The 20328-nt window shown below is 38.3% G+C and overlaps 1 pseudogene across 1 annotated transcript in view; it reads right to left on the bottom strand.

The window, feature by feature from the left end:
- Positions 1-14003, bottom strand: part of LOC149202541 (uncharacterized) — a 103077-nt pseudogene extending 89074 nt beyond the window's left edge. The window contains exons 1-4 of the transcript XR_016253692.1: positions 12735-14003; positions 7647-7797; positions 7392-7463; positions 7171-7242 (exon numbers count right to left, since the gene is read on the bottom strand). The product of XR_016253692.1 is annotated as an uncharacterized LOC149202541 (transcript). The remainder of the gene's footprint in view (positions 1-7170; positions 7243-7391; positions 7464-7646; positions 7798-12734) is intronic.
- Positions 14004-20328: the final 6325 nt, after the last annotated feature.

Here is a 20328-nt window from a genome sequence, read left to right as displayed (position 1 = left end):
CAATCTGAGGCAAGATAAGAAGTGCGAAAGTCTGGAAAGAATGCAGCAAAGTACCTCTCTCTGATTTTGGTCTTAGACTATCTTTCTTTGGCAGTCGAATTTTTGTGGAAGATCAGATCTGAATCTTTGCTAGAAGAAACAACAAGTCTTACATCATCTTGGGTGGATGGCCTAATCTTGGTATGTTGTCTAGGGTCTGTGGTCTTGGAAGTATCCTTAAATTGATTCTTTAAGAAGAGAGTTCTCTGGGTTTTCCCTTGTTGAGGGGTTTTTCCCTGGCGTGGAACCTCTAGAAGTGTCTTTATTGTTTGCATAGTGATCTTCTTGTTTGGCACTTATCTTTATGATGAAGAGAACACGATAATGATAATGATGAATTAATATAATATAATAAGAAAGTGTCAGGGTAACAGAAAAATCAATTAATAAAATCCTATCTACGATCTACCCTTGATTTCTAACATAGTATCAAAGCTAAGGCTGACAGATGGAGTTTTGAAGATCACTCTGCTAATGGAACTCCTGGACTTATCATCTCTGTGTTTTCTCTATTAAGAGTTCGCAATCTGTAGAGCGTAGATCGCCTACACCTCTGAAATAGTGATATCACAATCTCACTGTGGGATCACATTCCTGTTGATCGATATATAAGTCTTGAGCTTAATCCTGTAGTCGCATTTTACAGTGAAGCACACTTCACAGTCTTAAAGCTCGAATCTAAGGATCTCGCTCACTATTTAGTAGCTTAGATATATAATAATCGCACTTTGTATGAACGTGTATTCCTTTGATCACTCTATGGTTTGGTTACAATGACTCGCTCGCATAGATCACATATAGATTCAAAGACTCATCTTTGTGGAATCACTAGAAAATCCGTTGCCTGAATAATTATGACTCGTACCCTATGAAAAATCGTGGAATAAATCTGCATCTATTCACGATGAACGCTTCTCAGTAAAGAAAAGAAGAAATGGCTCACACGGTGATGACTCACTCATGATTTCAAAGGCTCTGACACAGTTTAGTCTGCGGAATGAATACACGACAAATCGATACAATGGATCAAATTTGAATCACTGCAACCCCATTTACAATATCATCGTAGGAGCAACAAGATTGTATGGCGCAACGCTCATTCTTGATGACTATATTCCATACGCTCAAAAATTTTGTGAATTGCTTCGTAACACAAAGGTTACAATTCAATCACTCGAAGAACACAAGAATTCAATGCAGTAAGAATATCGAATATATCTCCTAGACCTGGAGTCGGGTAACAAGAAATTCGATGTGATATAGTCTAGTTATACAAATAGATCATTTAAGACGCAGCATGGCTTTGATGGCGTAACCATCGTAAGTATAAAGGGACGATGGTTTATGTTATCTCTGAGGTTGGCTACGAACAATGGAACAATAATATGATCGGTCAACCATAATAATGAGTTATAACGATCATTAACTATAATGGTCAATATACGAGGAAGAAGCTAGGGAAACGACATTAAAATTGGAGTAAAGAAGGATTTTGAAAGGCCTATTTCTAGAATGGGTATTAGCCCAGCAGAGGAAGGAAGGAAGGCCGCAGCTATAGAAGACCTATTTTGAAGCTTATAATTAGGGTTGACATGGAATAATGAAGCAAAATTGGAGAAGCTAAACCATTAGAAGATGAAATCCTTATGGAAGGCATCAACTTCCAGTAGAAGACAAAGGTACGTAATCATAACATATTCTCTTGTTAAGGGTCTAACAGAAAAATATTTTAGGGTTTGATTATTTATATGGTTCTAGGGTTTGTGGTAGTCATTATATTGAAAATTGACTGATGGCTCTTTGAAGCAAAATTGGAGAAGCTAAACCGTTAGAAGATGAAATCCTTATGGAAGGCATCAACTTCCAGTGGAAGACAAAGGTACATAAGCATAGCATATTCTTTGGTTAAGGATCAAATATAAAAATTTCAAGGTTTGATTATTTATATGGTTCTAGGATTTATGGTGGTCATTATATTGAAAATTGATTGATGGCTCTTGGAAACCCTAGTCATATGGAAACCCTAACCCTAACTTGCTTGTTCCCTCATAAAAACCCTATCTCTTGCTTTCTAGGGCTTATGTGTAGTCTAGATAAACCCTAGTATGGATAGATATGGATGATAATTTAAATTTGAATTTCATATCATGAGCTAGGGTTTGTACTTGAAAAACCCTAGGATTTCATCCTCTAAAATCCATGAGAACCCTAGATTGACAGATTGACATCATGCTTTAATTATCACATGTTTTTCTTGGTAGTACTTGTCAATGAACATTGCAGGTACATCATGAAGAAAGCAAAGGAAGATGGATAAGTAAAGCAGATCTAATGTTTTATGGAAGGAGGGAATTGTAAATGGTAACTTGGTAATCAAGTTGGATCCTTGGGCACTCTGATTCGTAAAGTAAGATTCATGTGAAGATTGGCCATGTGAATACTTGATCAACAAGGAAAAGCAGAAAGACGGCGTCACATTAGAAGCATGCAAATGAAGCAAGAGCTCATAACATCATTATAGAAGCTTGAAAGAATAACTGAGGTAGAAGTCAACATGGATAGCAATCCTCATAGAAAAGAAGTAACTCTTAAAAGCATAAGTAGTACTTATAGGTAGAAGAAAAGTCATCTAGCATGATAAAGGATAAAAAGAGTTCATCATGTATCGTCATCATTAGGAAGGAGCATTTGCAGCATGAGGATAATCAAGATCCTCCGTTGGAATCTTCATTGGAAAGTTCACCTCTATTGGAAGAAGCAAGTGTCTCACTAAGAATTCCATCTTGTATGGTATTCATGGGATGATGGTATGATGACAAAGGAGTACAACAGGTCAAGATGGTTGAAGTATTTTCAATCAAAGAAGTTGCCGAAGGAAGTCTAGATGACCAAAAAGAAGAAATGAAGTATGTATGCATGTATTTTGAGTCATGTCATCATATAGTTGCAGATAGCATGGATGAATGCTCTACCTCATGAGCATGATCGAAGAAAAGGGATCTCTTTTGTTGGAAAGATGCATGAAAGCATTGTTCACATATTGACAAGATGAAATCAACATAATATGTCCTCATATGGAATATGAGGTGGTTGACAAAGACGAAGGAACTACAGATTGACGTTCCTGAGGAGCAATATGTGAAGAAAGAAAGAAGAGATCGTGGAAGCTGCAACTAAGGTCACAAGGAATCAACATTCGATGAATCTGATATGCAATCTCTGTAGGAAAGGTATGAAGACCTTGATAAAGTCTAAAAAGAAGAAGACCCTTGACATTGAAAGCCTTGGAGATGGGTTTATGAATATGCAGGATGTTGATGTCTCTAGTAGCAAATGTCATGATGAAAGGCCATCACAAAAGGTAATTTTGATTTGATGTTCATTTTTGGTTTTTGAATAACATCTGGATGGGTTAATGCAGGGCAACTAGAAAAAGAGTTGTGGATGTCACCTACAACTAGTACTCATGTGGTGAGATGGAAGATCCTAAGGTAACATGATTTGAAAGAGGTAGCTGCAAGAAGGAAAGCTAGATGTGGACTAGAAAAACACTTTCCAATAAGGGGAAGGATGACATGACTGACTTGAGGAAAGTGATGGATGGTCGATGCCCTACAAGATGAAGGCTCCATAATAATGAAGATAAAATTCATGACATCGAAAGGAGGAGCTCAACAAGCAACTAAAAGTCCCATGATCTCCACTAAAGAAGAAAGTTGTTGTTGGAAACAAGTCCCTGGTTAAGAGGGAGCTTGGAAGCAAGTCCCTAGTTAAGAGGGAGCTTGGACAAGTCCCTGGATAAGAGGGAGCTTGGGTACATTCCTTTTACAGGAATGGGTACATTCCTTTATAGGAATGGGTATATCCTCCCTAGTTGAGAGGGAGAGATAGACACATCATTCTTGTCTTCACTTTGGGAAGAAAGAATGGAGGATTGGGTAAGCATCTAGCATCTAATACTCTTTGAGGATGTGGTAGGGCATCCAAGATAAGAGTAGTCGTAGAGGACCGATATTCTTTGAGGATTGAGAATCCAAGATAAGAATAGTCCTGGAAGGACATACCCTGTGAACACCCAAGTGGGGTATGTGCCTTGAGAGACAATGATGATGGTGTCTATCAGTGATTGGTCTCACCAGCGTTGTGCTTTGATCTTGTGGAGAGATAGAGTTGTTAGTCAAGGCCTTGCTATGTGACAATGTTGGTTGGTATGATGCTAAACAGATGGATTACCAATCTGACTCTTCTTATGAGAACTTTTCAATGTAAGTATTGTCCTTGTACCTGTAGACAATTATGAATACCTCCCTAGTTAATAGAGAGTAATTGTACTTAAAAGAAAAAAGGAGAAAGAAAATTATTTATTTGTAAATGGGTTTCTTGCCCATGATTATGTGTCCTAGGTTAAAGCACCCATTGAGTGCTCTAGGGGTTGAGTCTTGAGTCAAGTCAACATCATGATGAAAAGACCCTTCAAGTGCTCATGTATCAAGAAAATAAAATTATTATTGATGTAAAGAATTATCTAGAAGCTACCAAGAGTCAAGTCAGCCAACCCCTAAATGAGGCCCATGCACCCACAAGAAAGACTATAAAAAGAGGAGCATTCGTCCTCCACAAGAACACACTTGAGCATCGATCTTCTGGAACAATTTGAGGCAAGATAAGAAGTGCAAAAGTCTGGAAAGAATGGAGCAAAGTACCTCTCCCTGACTATCTTTCTTTGGCGACCAAGTTTTTGTGGAAGATCATATCTGAATCTTTGCTCGAAGAAACAGCAAGTCTTACATCATCTTGGGTGGCTGGCATGATCTTGGTGTGTTGTCTAGGGTCTGTGGTCTTGGAAGTCTCCTTGAATTGATTCTTTAAGAAGAGAGTTCCCTGGGTTTTCCCCTGTTGAGGGGTTTTGCCCTGGCGTGGAGCCTATCTCTGGTGTCTTTTATTGTTTGCATTGTGATCTTCTTGTTTGGCACTTATCTTTATGATGAACAAAACATGATAATGATAATGATGAATTAATATAATATCATAAGTGTCAAGGTAACAGAGAAATCAATTAATAAAATTCTATCTACAATTTGCCCTTGATTTCTAACACAGTTGATGATCAAAATACCTAATCTAGATCCCATTTTGTTGAAGAATATTGATCCAACATCAAAATGTGTGGACGAGACTCAACTAGCTGAGTTTGATCTTTGATGAAATGGAGTTATGGGGGGGTTGATCCCAATGTAGATCTTGTATTGTTAGTGGAACTAGAACCAGTAGTTGAATCAAGCAAAGGCAAACAACCAATGGACAACACTAGTCCTGCAACTTGACCGACTAGTGCTTCTACTAGGTCTAGTTTTGCTACTACTGAGGTTGCAGAGGAGTCCTCAAACTCTGATCCAGATGATGTTTATGTATCTTTTGTTGATGATGTTGGAATTTCTAAGTCTGACACGTTAGAAACCCTTCATGCACTTTACTGATTTATTCCTACCTACTTGTTCTGTTAATTAACAAGTTATTTACCATGTAAATATTGGAAATAAATACAAGTACATGCTCAACACATTATAGATCATCAACTGAAGGAAATAGAAAGAAGCACACAAGTGACACCATTATTTTTGGACTAATGTCCCCGGAAAAACCCAATGCTGGAAAATCGGTGTAGCTATCCGAGGGTTTGATTTATTAAGCAGTTTCAGAATACAATCTGGGTGCCAAATCCATCTCACCCAACAGAGAAAAATCTCGACAATAGTACCTCTCTACTCAGAAACAGATATTCTGGATGAAACCCCGGATAAACACTCCGACAGCTCCACAGCTCCATTCTACCCCACGAAACCCTAGCGTCAACCTCTCTCTAGCCCAATGTTAGCATAACGTCACTCTGGCTTGGCCTGCGTCAGCCCTCTAGCCCTCTGTGTCACCCACGCTGGCTCTCTGAGGCACTGCGCAGCTCCTGGCTGCCTCTGTGTGAGCCCTGGCTAGTTCTACATTAACCCTTGGCTGCTTCTGCGTCCCTCTCTCCGGCTACTGCGTTGATCCTCCCGGTGCTATCTCTGCCTCTCTGCTTCTATATTCACTGCCCCTCAACTGCAACTCTAATCACTCTCTCAACTTTCTCAACAAACCCAGCCCCAAAAAGTCGAAATCTTGATCTCTTGGTGTGTTCTCCAAGTGACCCTCAAGCCTCCTCTTATACTTTTCTCGTTGACAAATCAACGGCCGAGATTAAGTCCCTAATCAACGACTAAGATTAGATCTGGTTTGATCCATGACTTTTGGGCCATTCTAACACAGTTTTATATTAATTCACATTAATATTTATTTTCCCTAAGTTTAGAGTTAGGGACTTCATTAAAAATATGAATTATTTTAATATCTCCCAAACTGTTTAGAATCTGCCCAAACCATTCTGGGTATTGGAGATCTCATGTGCCTTAGCCTCTCCACCAATTTTCGTGGCTAGAGGACATCCGATGCTACCCCAAATCAATAGATGATCCCATGTCTAGTAGTGGTGATGAGTTTGATATGGATTGATCATGTTGATCACTGATATGTCTAATTTTAGTAGGCTATGGTTGAGTAGCTTGTAGCATTGTTTTTGAACTCTAAAGACCATTTAGAGTTGTATTGAGTATGCATTTTGCTACTGATATGTATTGCACTTGGTGCCATTTTGATATATTCACCCTTACATGGTATATAAATGAGAAAATTTTGCATATTTTGTCTCTAATTGTTTGGAATCATGGTTTGAAATCTTAAAAATAAATTTTCTCATTAAAAAATAACTATTTCACATATTTTTTAAAAGACTAGTTCATTGATATTTGACCAACTCGACTTTTCTGGTTATGGTTCAAAAACCGGTTTGACAAGTGGACCGAACCAATTACCAATTCCAACATTTAAAAGTATATGTCAGATATGGCTTCAATAATATCCATTCATACAATTTCTTGTAAATAGACAAGTTATATTGAAAGTAATTTTTATTTAAGTAAGCAATCATAATCTGTTAAAACAAGTCCTTAAATGTAATCACGTACTTCATAAGATCATTAATAAGTAAAAATGAGTTGGAATTTTAGGATCACAAATGCAAGATGAGAAAGAAAAACTCACAAGCATTTTAAAGCAAATATATCACTAATCTCATTAGGAATTCGTCCAAAGAGAGCATTTCCTTCCAAGTCACTGTATACATAATATAGTTAATAAACCAAGGTCGGCATGGGTTATAAAGTGCTGCTAAGTAACCCTGCATAGTAAACCATAATAATCATCTTAAATTCACAGAATACCAAAACTTAAAAGTAGTATATTAAACCTATGAAGTTACTTACAGTAATTCTAGTCTCTTTAGATGACCAATCATTGGTGAAATTTCTCCACCCAAATTCAAATGAGAAAGGTTCCTGCCCAAAAAATATAGGGACAAAATACAAAAATATCATCCACAAAATCATAACTTAAACAAATTTCGATAGAAGAAAAAGACTTGAGTTCCCAATGACAACTTTCTTAATTTCCAGTATAGCATATTTAACATATATTAAATTTATAAGCTAGCATATAGAAAAAGAAAAATCCCAACTTACAATTTTACTATAGTGACATTATTGCATAGAACACCCCGCCAAGTGCAATAGTCATTGTGGCCATTGGTTGACCCATTGATCCAATCATACAATGTGTTGTCAGTGTCTTGAAATGAAGCTTTGATTTTCAACAGAACTCTTGCAAAATGACCTGTAAATAAAAACAGAAAAACGTGAATCAAATAAAATATCCAAATTTTTAAAAAATTGCCAAAAAAAGCTAAATTTCATGATATGATTGGTCTTTTACAAAAATGGGATAGAGTTGTTTTTACATTTGTGCATTATTTATAAAATTAAAGAAAAAAACAAGGTAGACAATCATCTGTCATTGTATCTAGTGAGAAAAACTATTATGTTGTTGTTAGTGCTTTTTTGTTATGGTTGTTGTATATGTTGAATATCTTTGTGCTATAGATTCTTCTCCATTTGTTTCAAATTGCTCTCCAGGTTTAATAATTGGTATTAAAGTAATCATTAGCATCAAAGCAACATCATTGTTGTGAAGCTGAGGAAACTCAATTTATGAAATTTTGGGTTGTTGGGGCCTTGTTTTGCGATCTTGATTGAACATCCTTTTAGACCTAGTTGTCTAGGTTAAGGATATCAAACTGGATAGTGTTGCATTGCTGCAAAAGAGATTTTTTGTGGTAGCTAGCTTCAATGAAAGGTTGGGGATAATAAGAAGAGTTGGGAAAGCAAGATCAGGTATGCTCTTTGGTCTGATCACACGATGGTTAAGAAATCCTCAAGGTAGAGCCCCTTCAAGCTAGTATATGGGTTAGAAGCAAAGCTCCCCATATAATTATGGTTTCCTATCTTGCATTACTTGAAGGCAAGCACCAAAGAAAAAGATGTCGTGCAATCTAGAATAAATCAACTCATTGAACTGGATGAAAATAGATGCCTCAATTTGGATCAAATGAGCAAGAATCAAGAAAAGATTCAGGCCACATTTGATCGAAGGACTAAGCCTAGAGATTTTGAACCAGGAAGTATGGTCCTATTATGGAACAAAAGAAGAGAAAACCTTGGAACACATACAACATTTGATAAATTATCGATAGGACCATACAAAGTGACCAATATAGCTGATATTAATTCATACCACCTTGATACCCTAAAAGGAGACCCAATCCTATTAGGAAAGAATGGGAAACTCCTAAAGGAATATTTCCCAAGTGTAACCAGATGCATCACTGAATAGATACTTGCATTGCATTTGTGTGTCATGCATTATTGTGTGTACATCCTACTTATGATAGTGTTCATGATGATGTGTATGTATAGTAGTTAGATAAATTATTTTTATCTAACATTTTATTTTAGTGTTGTTTTATCCTATATCGCAAGGGTGACGATCAATACCCTAGTCAATTACTATCAACAAGTTGCTTTGAGTGTAAAAGTAACAGGTCTATGAAGCCCAAGGCTTGTTGGACTTCTCATACACTCCTCATTCAAACACATGGATCATGCACTCTACAGTAAGCACATCCCCGAGTTGGAGCCAAATGTTACCCACCAAAAAGTGGGTAACCCCTAGAAGAAAACTTTTCTCCTCCTTGGACAACTAGCCAACTAGCAACCCTATTGATCAACACATGACATGATGCCATAGATCCTCCACTTCTTGCTCCAGTCAGATGTCTCCCTCCCATCCGGCATTCTTTCTTGAAGGAAGGTGAGGCCATCCACTGACAAGTACTTTAACCATTTTGTAATCATGTGCTTTCACTTGATGTTTCAGGCATACTAATATGAATCAAAGGGTGATCTAGATGATTGACCAATCTTGATTGTATTCTTGTTCCCACACTTCACCTAAGAGGTTAGTCTTTGACTCTAGTCCAATGGGACCTCCTCTAAGACCTTAGGGTTATAGGAAGGGAATTACTAGGGAGGCTCTAAGGCTATGATTAGAGTAGTGAGTCCATGATATCCCATACTTGCCAGTTTTCATCTTTCCCGTTATTCCATATCTATTCTTTAGGCTAGTGGTCATTGGTCATGGGGGATTATCATTCTCTCATCCTCATCCTTAAGTTTGGGCCATGTTGCACCTATTTTGTCACAAGCCCAAGGAAGCAGTTCTACAAATTTTTTCAAAATTCAAAATCATCAGCCAGCCAGTTCATATATCATTGTAAACCCAATTTCTGTAAATTGTAATGTAAATTATGTCAGTACTACCATTTAATTATGTAACAACCTAAGTAAGCCTCTAATTTGGGTGAGGAATTTCATCCTAGGAGGTTTTTTAGCTTCATTGCATTATGTGTGTTTCTAAACACGAATAATCAACAAAGTTTTATCCCCACCTTAAACCCTAAAGCTAGGGTGGAATTCATTGACAGAGTCTTAAGTGATTCATAGTGTTATATCGAATCTTTGTAAAAGTGTTTTGGGAATAATTTAAATTATTTCGCTAAATTATTTTATTACATATAACTTTGTCTACTAGATCATATTGTGTCACAGAATTGGATAAATATTTTGAGGGTCTATAACAAATGGGTATTCCCCCTTTGAGGGTTGAATTTGTAATTATCTGATGTAAAAAATATTTTAGTGCATGGTCCTTCGCAATCAAACACCATAGCTAAAGTATTTGAGGGTGGAAAAATAATTAATCCCCTCTTGTGTCAATTAATTAATTTTTCTAGCAAAAAATAAAATTAAATCTTAAACCAGAAAATTAATTAATTTAGAGCCAAAATTAATTTTAGAGAAATTAATTTCTCCAAGTAGAAAATGACCAAAAAATTTGTGGATCAAAAGGAAGTTAATTTTTGGAGGTCCCCCACCAAGGAAAAAATGGATTTTTCAAGAAAAATTAAGCCCTTGGACCTTGGTGGTTAAGTCAAAGTCAAAAATTTGAGGAAATTAATCTAAAAAACCAATTTTTGGATTAATAAAAATGGTTTTCAATAGAAGTTTGAAAATTCTTCAAAAATAAATATTTTCAACGGCAGAGATTAAAAAATAATCAAGTATTTATCAATGGTCGAGATTACTTTGATGGGGATCAAGCCAACTCGCTGTTATTTTCCACTTAGATGATTTATCTATAAATTAAAAGTTATTTTGCTTCTCAAGTCAGGATGAAATTTATGGCTCTGGTCTATGTAATTTTGTAATGTTGGTATTGATCCACTAATCTGATGGGATCGTTTGAATTTCATAATAGAAAGACTTTGGGGCTCAGTTCATGGTGTTATTTGTCCGATGATCTGTGGTATGTGTTGGTTATGTGCTTTCCTATATTGTGCTTAAAATTTTTATAAACTTGTTTACTCATTTGTCAGTGATAAGAAACTGAGGTGATTTGAGCACTTTGACTACAGAGACAAATTGCAGGTTGACCAGACTTTCAGGGCAGAATTTGACCAAGTTTGACCATTGACATTGTGACTGTTTTGGGCTGACTTTGACCACTCCATAAGGCCGAGTTTGATCATTTGGCTATGAACATGCAGACTCTGTTCACAGATTGGTCACACGGTTGGGGTGCATAACTCTTAAGGTTGTGAAACACACTGGTATTCTCACATTAGAATATCTCACCCACTACTCCACTGTTACCTCCACTTTTAAAACTTGTCTTGCATATCGTTTTCGATGATTGTAGGTCCACCTACCACATGCTAGGCACCCAACGGGCAAGTGCAACAATTACGCTGCTAAAAGAGAAGCAAGTGTAAATATCTAGTTAGGGCATATAATGCTTGTTAGTCATCACTTCTATCATATGTGCACCTAATTACCATGATGCCCATCTGTGTGGAAAGTTGTAGACAACTTTGCGATGGGAATCACTAGCAGTGATGAACTTCTGTTCCCAGAAAAAGCTGCCAGTACCTTCTTCAATAAATATTAAAGATATATCAGTAGGTAAAGAATTTTCACTGTAATAACTTTTAGAACTCATCTATTTACGGGATACCATAGATTTTATCCATAGTGACCAAGAGCACATGATATTGAGACTAAAATTTAAATAAGTCTGTGAAATGTCTAAATAGGTCCTGACGCCAAATTCCATGCACCCTAGGGCCTTCAATGTGCCTTCTTAACTATAGGTGGTGCATTATACTTGAACATTTCTATATTAGATCAAAAGCACTGGACCAGTCATATTAATAAGTAGCTGGTAGCTTTCTTGGCTATTAAGTACTTTCATAGTTCATTGTTAAATATTTTCCACTCTTTCTTCTTTGGTCATCTTGTTTCAAAATGACCAATAACGAAAAAGGAGATTAGGTTATTGCCACCCAAAGCCAAACTACATAAACTTGTCTCAAAAGTTCACCCAAAGCCAAACTACAGAAACTTAGCTCAAAAGTTCACCCAAAGCCAAACTACAGAAACTTGGCTAAAAAGTTCACCCAAAGAATGGTGGTTGGCACCTAGAGACCACTCTTACAAATTGTGAGCACATAACCCATAATAAACTCAGAAGCAATGATGGGACAGATTGCAAAGTCATTTTTAGAACAAGCTTTTTAGGCAGCTATTCCAGGATGAATAAAAAAGGAGAGGGGGGGACCTTCTAGACAGGGTTGATAAGGTGGTAAGAGAATGCAATTAAATTGTGCTTTTAAAAAGGCTAAACCTTAGGGGATACTCTTCCATCATACTAAAACATAAGGAAGTCAAGCTGGAGTTGGAGGTTCTAGAAGCCAAGGCGTTGTGGCTTCTGGAAATGCCCAATATCCTAAGGATGGGTTTGTTGGAGGTTCTAGAAGCCAAGTGGTTGTGGCTTCTGGTAATGCCCAATATCCTAAGGCTGAAAACCCATCCTTGCATACCAACACCACCCTGCTCATGAAACTTAGGTGAAAATGGATGAACGTTTCTGGCCACTGTAAACGAGAATGGGGCGTATAAGACGACTTTTCCCGTGCCGTCTCGTTTCTAGAGCGGCTTTTCCAAGGAACGCTGGACGATTCCAGTTTCTGGTAACATATCCGGAATGTCTTGCTGGCTTCTCAGTGAACAGAAGGAAGACAAGATTGATGACTTCGTTGAAGAACTGGAGACAATGGGTTGTTGGGTGAAGGGGTGAAGAGAAAATTTAGCATTTACCTGAGCAATGCCCACCACTGCCAGATGAAGTTTGACTCTAGTGAAGAACTTGCCTTGGTCCCTGCAACCTGTAAATTGTGCAAACGAGGGATGCAGGGAAGTATCTTCTTCCGTGTATGCAAAAAAGCACAATGATATGCCCTTTAAAACTGGTCCGCTTGTGAGTTGGCTGATAAGACTGAGATGAAATTTAGAACCTAATATTGTTGCGGTCATTGAAAGAGCAACTGGGTTTTTCAGGGCGTTTTTTTTCTGACAGAAATTGAATCCCTGGGATCAAACTTCCTCCGACTCCATTTATTCGGCTTAACCTCCAAATTCAAAGAGGAAGTGTCCGGTTGTTGCAATGTCTCCTCAGCTTCCATTTTCTGCACCATTCTGACAGAAATCTTATTCCTGGGATCACACTACCTCCGACTCCATGTAGGCAAGACATAACCAGCCCGCCGACTGGCCTTTAATACACCACATAACCAGCCTGATTTGGAAGCCGACAGTATTTTTAGAGGCCAAATCCGAACCCAAGACTCGAACTTGGGGAATGATCTGTGTTATCCCTTGGAGGCTTCACGTGACGATCTTGACATTCCACCGAACCCCATCCTGGACTTAAAGGACTAAATCTGTGAATTTCCCAAAGGCGCATTGGATGGCTTGTCAGCAAGCATTGATGTTAAATCCGAAAACTGGCACCAGCCTGCCGGCAGGCCTTAAATACACCACATAACCAGCCTGATTTGGAAGCCGACAGTATTTTTAGAGGCCAAAGCCGAACCCAAGACTCGAACTTGGGGAATGATCTGTGTTCTCCCTTGGAGGCTGCACGTGACGATCTTGACATTCCACCGAATCCCATCCTGGACTAAAACGACTAAATCTGTGAATTTCCCAAAGGCGCATTGGATGGCTTGTCAGCGACCATTGATGTTAAATCCAAATCCGAAAACTGGCACTTCGAGGACAGTTTCGAAAATTATGGACAATTTACAGTGTACGATGCCTGGGATGCTAGCGAGCTGTAAGATTTTACAAATAGAGATTTTGACAGGTAAGGCATGTTATTTGATAAGGATTTTTCTGGTTAGCCTTATTTTCAGCGGACTCGAATTTGGTGAATGACCTGTGTTATCCCTTGGAGGATTCACGTGACGATCTTGACATTCCACGGAACCCCATCCTGGACTACTTAAAAGACTAAATCTGTGAATTTCCCAAATGTACATTGGATGGCTTGTCTGCTAGCATGGATGTTAAGGTTTTTCAGACGTATTTTATTTGACAGGTATAAATCATTTTCAGGCGAAGAAGATATATAGAATATATATAAGATTAGTTAAAATGATCGGAGAAATTATTTTTATTATATAAAATACTTTAACCTTAATCTTTTAAATTTGGGAATTTGTACGTTAACCATCTTTTTTACTCTAGATTATTTTTTTTCACAGAGAAATCATCATCATATGGCCGAAGCCCGTAGATTTTTACAATCTATATGGCCGAAGCCAGTGAAAAAAAAAAATTCTAGGGGAGAAATCATCATATGGCCGAAGCCCGCAGATTTTTGCAATCTATATGGCAATTTTCTAGGGGAGAAATCATCATATGGCCGAAGCCCGCAGATTTTTACAATCTATATGGCCGAAGCCAACAGAATTTTTTACGGCATAGTTGTTACAAATACCGTTCAAACATCTCCGCAGAAATCATCGCTATGGGGTGCGAAAGCCATCCGCCCTAGCCATTACATCATGCACGTCATGTGCAAAACATAAATTATGTACAAACATAAATTACATAAATAATAAAATATCACTGGCATTTGCACCTAAGAGGTGCAACACAATGGAGATAAAAGCGAGCAGTGGTGATCTGGAAGTAAATAATCTGCATTGCGGTGCAAATCCCAGTTATATTTTATGATTTATGTAATTTTATGTTTGTGCATAATCTATAGTAAAAAGATGGTTAATGTATAAATTCAAAAATTTAGAAAGATTAAGGTTAAAATATTTTATATAAAAAATATTATTTCTGGTTATTTTAACTAATCTTATATACATTCTATATACCTTCTGTGTCAAGATTTAACAAGTCTTATTAGAATTAATAAAGAATAGGACATTTTAAAATTTAAAAAAATTTAATAATTTCTAATAAGATAAGGAAATTTTAGTTTTAAGATGCCAAAAAAACTTTAATTAAAAGAGAGATAAGTTTTAGGTTTAACTTTAAAGTCTTGACGCAAAGGTATTATATTGGAACATCTTAAAAAAAATAATTTAAGAAAAATGGCGATTAAAACTTTTCCCAAATAAATTTTAAAGGTTTAAGGACCTGTGTTGTTGGCACAACCATAGTTAAGTCCACCTCTTTCGGACTCATTTGCCATGTATTTTGCTCCATTGTCCCAAATCGGAGAATCCCATTTATCGAAGTTTTATATATGGTATGTCTCGAAAAACTCTAATATCGTTATACTCCCGACCTCTGATGGCCCACATCATATCGTGTCATATATCGCAAGTTCTCCCATCAAAAATTTTCCAATATAGTTGGTTCACCCCCGGACCCGATATAGAATTTAAATCTACTTTATGATCCATATCGTGTCCGTTCATTATATCGGGCTTTTTAATAATTCTACAAGTTGTAAACTTCGATAGGTTGGACCTGATTTGGAATTTAATTGTGATTTATAATATGATCGGGTCCACTACCATTTATCGGTATTTTTACAATGACAATTCCAAAAAACTCTGATATCCATTTAACAAGCGGATCCGATAAGAAATTTAACTGCCATGTATCTGAACAAGTCCTTCCCACGTAATTAATGCATGAAATGATAAGCTAGGTGCGGGTTGAATGGAGCGATGCAATCTCAAAACGAACCGCATATTTAGTCAGTTTTGATTTTATTTCTACAACCACCAACATGCCAAGAATGTGTTTACGCAATGGAGAGATAAGTTCCCAAAGTATTATGATAGATCAAGTTGTTTAAAACATTTTGTTCATTTTTTCAGTATACAAGTGCATAGAAGTTCTACAGTAAATGACATGTGTGTAAACTAAGCACTTCATTGCATTGTATATTGAGTTATTTGGAAAAATCCATACTGATATATTAATCAACAAAGCTTTGAGAACAAGTAGTAGTTGGAAGGACTTATTAATCAAGAAACTTTTAGAACATGTAGCAACAACGAGGGTATAAAAAGCTTAACTATTTAAAGGAATTTAAATGATATAGCAAAAGCTTTAGACTAAGGAAAATTTGACAAGAGCAATTCTTATTTTAAATAGTTTTGAGTCCACACAATATACCAGAAATGATAGATAAATACATAGAGCATGCCATTGAAATGAATATTGGGCATCCTTCCTTTCTAAAACAAATATCGACATTCACATTTCATGGGGAAGTATCTTTGTGACAGTTGCAGAGTTATTTTACTTGTCTGCTTTATATTAGTTTACGAATTTTTTAAAGGTGGTTCCTATGGCATTAGATGGTTTTGGTTGCAGTTGTTGGTTAAGAGACAAGCCAAAAATGTTATTGGGTTTCTACATTTTATCGGCAAGTATGATCTAAGGTGTGTTATGATGGAGCAGTCGGGTCCGCAACACATATCGCAATCGGAGGTTTCAAAGTGACAAGGCTTCAAAAGTTGTGATATGGCAGATGCGATATTAAATTGAAGTTGTTATAATAAAGGCAATCGGGTCCGCAAGACATATCGCAATTGGAGATCTATGGACCTAAGGGGAGGTCTCATTCCAAAAGGTCTGATTAAGGGCGGATGTGATTTTATATTAAATATGTTCTTATAAAATTAATTGGGTCTGGAGGTAAATGATATCGCAAGATTTAGTAGGACAAGCATTTGATTTCTTCGATAAAAATCTCTGATAAAGCTAACGTGTAGCAAAGCCCATGTGGATCCACGTTGTGTCAATTAATGGCGAAATGCAGTGAATTTATGGTTTTCGATATTCTAAATGCTTTCATTAATACTAATGATTGTTGAAGATTTGGCTTTCTAGACTTTAGGAGGAGCCATCCCAATTTGGCAGCCAATGCATGTGCAAAGGCAGGGAGATCTTTGAGGCCCCATCCTCCCCATTTTTTTGGTAGTGCAATGCGACTCCATCTAACCCAAGCAAATGGCTTCCCTTCCTTGTGCCCCTTCCAGAGAAAATTGCAGCAATTTTTTGTATTCTTGAAATAATGCCTTGTGGAATCCAGGAAAGTGACATCCAGTAAACTAGAGTGGCTTCTAGGACAGATTTGATAAGCACCAGTCGCCCTGCTCTAGATAAGAATCAATGGTTCCAGTTGATCAACCTTTTTTCCACCTTAGTCACCAGCCAGGTCCAGTCAACAATTTTGTATCCATGTGATTTAATGCGGAACCCCAAATATTTTAGTCCATCCTCCAGTAGAAGGCTTTGGAAGGGAAACTTCTGATAAGCATGTCTAGTTTCTTGTGGTGAGCAAGCTGAGAAGGTGATGGTGGACTTTGGTCTATTGGTTTCCATCCCAGTGGCCGAACAAAATAGTTGCATTACATCATAGAGAGTATTAAAGTCATGAATGCCTCCATTGAGGAAGATAAGCACATCATCAACGAAAAGGAGATGGGTAAGGATGCATTGATCAGTGATTTTGAGTCCCTGTAATCTCCCAGCTCTTTTCTCATGTGAGATCAGCCTGCTTAATCCCTCCATGACTAGCAGGAAAAGTAATGGGGAAAGTGGACATCCTTGTCTGAGGCCCCTCTCAGCATGGAAGAAATTGGATGCAGATCCATTGATAAGAATGCTAAAAGAGATAGTAGAGATGCAACACATAATCCATCGGATGAAAGACTTAGGGAAGCTAAGATGTGTGAGTAACATCCTAATATAGAGCCAGCTAACACGATCAAAGGCCTTTGATAGGTCAATTTTGAGAATGGCTCCTTTCAAGTTCTTCAGTTTGATTGAGTGGAGGGCTTCCTGAGTAGTGCCTATAGCCTCATGAATCTGTCGATTGTGGAGGAATGCAAATTGTTCAGAAGATATGTTGTCCGAGAGAATGGGTTTGATACGGTTGGCGATGATTTTGGCTATAATCTTATATAGGCAGTTGCAAAGGGAGATGGGCCGGAAATCATTGAAAGATTGGGGGGAATCCACCTTTGGTATGAGGGCAATAAAGGTGGTATTTATGGCTTCATACATATGCCTAGAAATTCTGCATTCCTCTATGACCTTGAGTAGATCCAAGCCTAAAGTCTCAAAGAAAGCTAAGTAGAATTCCACAGACCATCCGTCAGGACCAGGACTTTTATCCTTCTTGAACCATTTCAGGGTGCTCTCCAATTCCCCCATGGATACAAGTTTGTTAAGGTCATTAGATATGTCTGGGTCCACAAAGCGAGGGAAATGACCAACAATGTGAATGATTTCAGCAAGCGATGCTCCTAGGGGAGCTTTGAAGAGCTGCTGAAAATGTGAATTTCCCAGGTGTGCCAGCTGATGAAATATTTGTGCATACTGTCTATGATCAGTAGGTATTTTCCAGATGGTGTTATAGGCCCACCTTCCCTTGGAAAAATTGTGGAATAATTTTTTTTTCTCATCCCCTGCCTTTAGCCATATGGCTCTGCTTCTAAGTCTCCTCCCGCTCCTGTAGTATCTTGGATCTCTGTGCCTCCAGTTCGGTGAGGGTAGCTTTTGCTTCAACAGAGATGAATCACCCTCCCTGGTCATCTATCAGATCGACAAGTTGGTGTTCAATATCACAGAGAGTTTGGTCATCTCTGGATCGTTTTGCTTTGGCCCATTGAATGGAGAGACTTTTAAGTTCCATAAGATTCCGACAAAATCCTTCTGCCAGATTGCGACCTTGTGTAGGAGGATGGTCTCTCCAAAACTCAGTGACTAATTTATGATAATCAGGGTCCTGTAACCAGGTCGAGTTAAAATTGTAGGGTGCTCTAGGCTTATGAGATGGGCCAGCCAGTTCCAGATAAATGGGGGAGTGATCAGAGATCCCCCCAAAACCAACCCATTGACGAAAATTTGTGAGGGTGCCAAGCAAGTCCTCTTTGATGAGGAATCAGTCCAATCTCCTTCCCAGCGCCGCATCACCAATCCTCCTATTATGCCAAGTCGGTTGCTTTATGTTCATAGGGATGTCAATTAGGTGATGATGTTCCATTAAATGATCCATGTGATCTGATAGAGGATCCAACTGTGAATGATGTCCCTAGGATTCTTCATGATCAATCGTGAAATTGAGGTCACCTCCCAAAATAATATTATTAGAATTAATCAGGGAGAGCTGCAGTAGATGGTTCCAGAATTCCATCCTATTGTGATTTGGAGCGTAGACATTGACAATATGAAGGTTTCTTCCTAACTCCAAGGAGAAAATGTCCATTCCTAGAAACCTAGGGCCTCCCCAAACAGAAATAGGTTTGATGGAACGAGTGTTAATGCCCAATGCTATACCCCCAGATCTACCATTGACATCTAGGGCATGAAAGCACCATCCATGCAGCATAGAGTGAAGTATTCGGCTAATCTGCTCAGCCTTCCCTAGGGTTTCTTGCAAAAATACAATGTCAGATGGCTCTGTGTCCAAGAGCCTCTTGAGAGCTAGTTTTTTGGCAGGACTAGCTAACCCTCTACAGTTGAAGGACAACCACTTCATGGGAGGTCCAGAATGAGGGTGTTATTTTCTCTAAGAAACCTATCAATGGTAGATTGTCTGCATAGAGCCACATCTACCCTGGCAAGCATGATTGCTCTCGAAATCTTAGAAGGGCGTCCACGGGAGGGTTTGGTCTCAGCTGGAAGAGAGGAAAGACCTAATCCAACAGGGTTAGTGGAATGGATACCCGGGAGCGGAGATTATATGAATGTGAATGAGAAGAGGTGGAGGGCTCAGATGGGATGATGGGACCAAGACTAGTAACAGAGGGTGGGGTGGTAGAGAAAATGGATGGAGGAAGATCAAATGGGAAAGTGAGAGGGGATGTGTTCAAACAAGGAATGGATGCAAAAGCAACATGTATTTGTTGTGCAGTGCATTCAAAAGAAATAAAAGAGCATAGAGGAGGAAGAGTACCCATGGAGAGAGCAGCCGCCGCAACAGTCCGGGATCTCGTCATGGGCAGGGATGTAGGCTGCACTGTGACAGAGCAAGTTGGCAGAGAAGTGTCCCCATCCATATCCATCGGACTGGCAGAGCGTGAGGGTCGTTCTTCCACCTGTGGATCTTTTGTATGCGGTTGCTTGATGCCTTTCACTGATGAAGAGGTTGCTGATGAAACGAGTGGGCACTCCTTATACACGTGCCCGACCTTATGACACCTTCTACACCTGAAGGGGACCCCTTCATTGTCTAGGATTTGTTTGCAGGTGAAATGCCTCCAGTGCAAAGTGATCTTTTCCTCCAAGCCTTCTCTGGTGTCCAGGTGAACCAAAATGTGGGCCATGGATTTATTTCCAGATGATTCGTAAGTCTTATCATGATCCAAATATGTGCCCAATGTATTGCCGATGCAAATAAAGACATCCTCTGACCAGAAATGTAGAG

The sequence above is a fragment of the Pinus tabuliformis genome, chromosome 2_1 (assembly GCF_031772625.1).
Source record: "Pinus tabuliformis cultivar Carrire ecotype Pingquan chromosome 2_1, CPIR1, whole genome shotgun sequence".
In the NCBI taxonomy this organism is placed as follows: Eukaryota; Viridiplantae; Streptophyta; class Pinopsida; order Pinales; family Pinaceae; genus Pinus; species Pinus tabuliformis.
Note: the sequence above shows the minus strand (reverse complement) of the source record. Positions and strands in the feature narration are given on the sequence as shown.